Here is a 5,928-nt window from a genome sequence, read left to right as displayed (position 1 = left end):
GGCCTTGAGGGCTCCAAGGATAGCCACGAACTTTACAACCCACTCGAGAGTATTACTTTCACTCTTTTTCTACAACTCTTTTGATATTACAACTCTTTTAATCAACGCACACAAGAGATAGTAGAAAGCTTTGTAAGAGACAAGAGAGAATGGAGTGGGATGATTGAGAATGCATCCTCAAAGGCCTATTTATACTAGTCTTGGACGCCAAGGTTCGGATCTTCTGTTTATACTTCGGAACGTCCGATGTGATTGAAATCAATTTGCGTAATTCTGGAATGACTTCGGATCTTCCGTTCTTGACTTCGTAGGGTCCGAACATATGCTTCGGAGGGACCGATCAAACTTCGTTTCTTCTGAACAGTTCTTTTAGACAGTGTATGAACAACTTCGGAAGGTCCGAACTCCAGTTCGTACCGTCCGAACATTCCCGCGTTTCCGGAGATTTGAAATATTCAACACTCTGTAGCTTCCGATCATGTCCATCGTAGCGTCCGAAATCTACTCAATCAACAGTCAAATCAATTTGTCTCCGGACTGAAGTGATTTGATTGCTTGTGTTCGGAACGTCCGATCCAGTCTTCGGAACGTCCGAACTTGCTCCTCGCAGCTTCCGAACAGCTTCTATTTTGCTTCTGATTGGCACAATTTCGGAACGTCCGAACCAAATTTCGGATCTTCCGAACGTAACCTTGTTCTTAATTTCCTGCATGCCTCATTATAAAACATTAGTACATTTTTAATCCAAGTTTTGGTATCATCAAAACAAAAACTTTGGGATATGTTACATCATTAAAAACATTAATCTCATACTCGAGATTTGTATGCGTTTAAGGCGTAACACAAACATAGCATTGTGTTCACAAACCCCAGAATCCAATCAAATCATCTCAGGGTATCCAAGGATCATAGCTCAACGTGCATGTCATGTATCGATGTATGCATCAAACGATGTGTGTTAACAAAATATTTATTTTATACATCGATATTCAAATCTCAATGTCATGTATGCCACATAAACTCAACAAATAAGGCATATAGACACATATTCTCAATCCAATCAGTCAAATCAAACCAACATATATCATATAATACAGATACCTGTCGCATGTTACCCGATCGCAACATACCTCAATTCTTCGTTTCAATTGATGTAGTCTGAAGATATCGGTATAATACTTTATCTACATCAATAACATACTCATTTCAATCAATAACATAATTCAAAATCATTAATATGAGTTTCAAATATCTTTTGAAACTTCAAAAATTCATATGAAATTCAAATCATGGCATAATTCAATTCCGACTTCGAATACGAGTTTTTCGTCGGTTATTCTACCACATACAGGAATCTAGACTTCAAATACATGCTATTCCAGCACTTTGATATTTAGAGCTGCTGAAACTAGAAGAAATTTACCTCAACAAGAAGCTCTCGACGCGAAGATTCCGAATATATAATTGGTTTCACGTTTAGATAACGTTTCGAAGTCGTTTCGGACGAAAGAAATCGAATTCTCTCGTATTCCTCAAAGTTACCAAATAAGAAATGATGAAGGAAAGAAGAAAAGAAATCATTCTTATCCCCACCGCTTCGGCACTCGGGCGGTAAAATTATCGCACCAGAGCGCGAGAGGTTCTGATCCCGAGTTTCAAATGCACCGCGCTCGGGCGGTCAAAACTACCGCTCGGGCACGACATGTTCTGTCCGAGCACTCGTAAGTTCTACACTGGCGCTCGGGCGGTTATCTTATACCGCTCGGGTGCCAGATGTTCTGTCCAAATATTAATTTTTGTACTATATTGGCGTCCGATTTCTCCACTCGAGCTCTTATAACATCAATTCATATTCAATATTTATTTTCTCAATTTCATTGTCATGATATACATCAAATACATAATCACATGACAATTTCATAGATTATTGATAATCACATAAGATTTACGATAATACGATACACTGTACTTACATTTCCTATCTAGATCTTGGCCGTTGGATGGATTACATTCCTATCTACATCAGGACCGTAGGATTAGATTTCCTATCTAGATCATGGCCGTTGGATGGATTCTATTCCTATCTACATCATGAGCATTGGATTAGATTTCCTATCTAAATCATATTCGTTGAATGGATTACATTCCTATCTACATCAAGACTGTAGGATTAGATTTCCTTTCTAAATCATGACCGTTTGATTATATTCCAATCCTATCTACAAAAGGACCGTTAGATCAGATTACATGTAATCTTGACCCTTTGATAAGATTACAATCTTATCGTATTTTCAATATAAATAAACTATATCCGGATCATAAAATCATAACACCTACAATCTCGATCTTATTATCATTTTCCAAGTAAGCTAATGGCATCCAATGCTAGAACTGCTTCTTACAGCTTTGAAGAAGACATGATTATATGTCATGTATATCTTGACATAACACAAAATCCTATCATACGTATCAACCAATCCAAAGACCAGTTTTGGACTCGTGTCGAAGAAGCTTACAACATCACCAAACCAAACTCTCTACAAGTATGTAACAAAAGATCACTGCAGTGTCTCATGAAAGTTGTACTCCGTCACATTGGAAGATTAAGAGGATGCATTCGTCAAATTGAAACTCTCAAACCCAGTGGTGCATCTGAAGAGGATATTGTAAGTATTTTTTGATATATTATTTTTTTACTAGTTTAAACTCTAATATGAGTCGTGTATTTTCGTGCAGTTCAATAGAGCAAAAGATCTGTTCATGCAAGATTCTAATTCTAGTAAATGATTCAAATTTGATCATGTGTGGCATATTATTAAAGATATTGAAAAATTCTCCAGTGACATCAATCCATCGAGTTCAGTTCCTAAAATTCATGTCACAAACTTGGATTCGTCACAGTCAGAAGCTCAGACACCAGAGACTCCAATATCAGGTTCTCTTGGATCGCACTCCTTTTCAATTAATTTAAGCAGTGATGAAATTGCAGGTGGCACTTCATCCGAGCGATCTATTGGAGTTAAAAAGATAAATTAAAGAAAAAAAAAGATGATAACATTTCAGAATTATTATCTACAATGAAACAAGGACATCACAATCTTATGAATATACTAGAAAAGGGCTCCACCGAACTTCATCAACATTATGATATTCAAATCCTAAAATTGCAAAATGATAAATTGAAATTGGAAAATCAATAAAAGAAAATTGAAACTCGACAACAAGAAATAGCATTGGCTGCCCTTCAAGAGGAGAATAGAGTTCTGTACATGGATTTAAGCACAATTGACGATCCAGAAATGCGTGAAATAGTTCGAATTGAACGAGCAAAAATTATGCGGAAAAGAGAAAGACACGGACAACAAGATGTTGACACGTTTGGAAAATATTTTGGTAATTTTGGAGGATCCGGATCAAATTTACCAGATTATTGATTATCTAGTTGTTTATCTTCTAAATGTATTTGCTTTCGATTATTGTCTTTGTATTTGCATTTGTATTTGAATTATTTGTTTCAAATTGCATTTGTATTTCAATTATCTTTTTCAATTTAGTTATGAATTGTATTGTTCTATTAATTTTTTGTATTTTTATTAAATTATATTAATTAAAATCATTAAATCAAATTAGTTTTTAAATATTAATAATTACCATAAATAAATAAGGTTTAGACATGTCTTTGTGTTAAAAGGCAAGAAATATCGACAAACAAACGTGTGGGAAAACAGAGGCCGAACATAGATGGGTTGCTGGGTTTAATGGCTCGAAAAGTGACTGAATTTACCAAGGAATGTTGTGTGATAAACGCCCTAAGCTTGTTGATGGAAGAAAAAAAAAAAAACAAGCCAATCCCTCACCTTGAAAAGTTGGCCGAGAGTTGTGTGTGAGTTTAGTGTGTGTTGTGTGTGTGCCTGAGTTGTGTTAATATTTAGGGCTAGAACTCCTTTATATATTGCTTAGGATGTTTATTAGATGGTTAGTTTTATTAAAACACCATTTAAAATTACTAATTAAACCATCACAATTTAAAATTACTAATTAAGCCCTCTGACTTTTGAAATTAATGGTTCTACAAATTTTAAATTCTACCCTTAATTAAATCTTCCTAGCTTAATTAGTTAGGTAAAAAAATAATTATTAAAATATTTTATTTCGAATGGAAATATTTAAATATTTTATTTTCGAATTTTTCTAATTGAAATATCTAATAATTTTATTTCAATCGATAAATTAAATTCAGCCCTAAAAATTCTTGAATTTATAAATCATTTAAAATATTATTTTCTTGACTTAAAATAAAAATAGAAGTTAAATTTTTAACATCTTAATCGTCTTCGGTCTGCTTTCCCGGTTCGACATCGAATATTCTTCTGAAAACTAAACCTCGAGAAAACATTTTAAATTGCATAATAAAATAAATATATATACATCTAAAATGATCTAACACACAACATGCTTCACCTTAACTATTAATTAAATAATTAAACTATTTCAATCATACATGGAGTTTACGTGTACTAGTTCTTGGCACTACAATTTCTCCCCTCTTAAATAAATTCCGTTCTCGAAATTAAGGCTTACCTAATAACTCTGAGTAGCGACTTCTCATGTCAGCTTCGGTCTCCCGAGTAGCTTCTTCGTCGGAATGGTTCAACCACTTGACCCTGACCAACGTGGTAACTTTGTTTCATAGTCTCCTCTCTGTCGGTCTAAAATCTGAATAGGCTTCTCCTCGTATGAGATGTTCGGTGATAGCTATAACAGTTCAAAGCTTAGTACATGTGAAGGACTGACCATGTACTTCTTTATCATAGAGACGTGGAACACATTGTGTACAACTACCAGATTCGGAGGTAGTGCTACAGGGTAAGTTAGTGATCCCACCTTCTCAAGAATCTCGAATGGTCACATGAATCTCGGACTCAATTTGCCATTTTTTCCGAATCTCGTAACACCCTTCATAGGTGTTATTTTTACAAAGACATGGTCAAGGTCTGGTCAAGGTCCTTTTTTCTCTTGTCAGTGTAGCTCTTCCGATGACTCTGAGCAGTCTTCATCCTGTCCCATATTTTGACTACTATATCTATAGTCTGCTGAACAATCTCTGGACCAAGCTCTTATCTCTCGCCGACTTCATCCCAGTGAATAAGTGATTTGCATTTCCTTCCATATAGTGCCTCGTAGGGAGCCATACCTATAAATGACTGAAAGATGTTGTTGTAGCAACTTCGTCCCCATTGTGGAATGAAAACTCTTCCAAAAGTACGATGTGAACCTCATGTCTCTGTCAAATATGATGGTAACTAGGATCCCGTGTAATCTGAATATCTCTCGGATGTATAGCTCTGCATATTGCATTATAGAAAATGTCGTCTTTATCGACAAGAAATGCGACAACTTGGTAAGACGATCAACGATTACCCAAATAGTGTTAGATCCTCTGACTAACCTCGGAAAACCAACTACGAAATACATGGTAATGTTGTCCCATTTCCACTAGGTGATATGGAGAGAGTTGAGCATCCTTGCTGGTCTCTGATGCTCTTCTTTCACCTGCTGGCAAGTCAAGCATTCAGATACAAAGCGTCGAATGTCTCGTTTCATTCCTGGACACCAATAAAGCATATGCAAGTATATATACATCTTCGTACCTCCTGGATGAATGAAATATGATGTTGTATGCACTTATGATAATGTCTCCTCTAATAGACTCATCTCTAGGTACCCAAATCGTTCCTCTATACCTTACAATCCCTACGCTCACCGTATAAAGCTTACGACCTTTAGACTCATCTCTCGATCTCCATTTCTGCAATTGTTCAACAGATGTCTGTCCACTAAGAATATTGTATATTAAGGTGGACTGCACTGTCAATGTTGATAATCTAAGGAGCTCTTCCCCTAGGATAGAAATAAATATCAAATTTA

The 5,928-nt window shown here is 35.6% G+C and overlaps 1 long non-coding RNA gene across 1 annotated transcript; it reads left to right on the top strand.

The window, feature by feature from the left end:
• The first annotated feature begins 1,981 nt into the window (after positions 1-1,981).
• LOC140828467 (uncharacterized) lies at positions 1,982-2,799 on the top strand. Its single transcript, XR_012117222.1, has 2 exons — positions 1,982-2,666; positions 2,737-2,799. It is a non-coding gene; the product is annotated as an uncharacterized lncRNA (long non-coding RNA).
• Positions 2,800-5,928: the final 3,129 nt, after the last annotated feature.

The sequence above is a fragment of the Primulina eburnea genome, chromosome 3 (assembly GCF_022965805.1).
Source record: "Primulina eburnea isolate SZY01 chromosome 3, ASM2296580v1, whole genome shotgun sequence".
Classification (NCBI taxonomy): Eukaryota; Viridiplantae; Streptophyta; class Magnoliopsida; order Lamiales; family Gesneriaceae; genus Primulina; species Primulina eburnea.
This window is presented reverse-complemented; position numbering and strand designations above follow the sequence as displayed.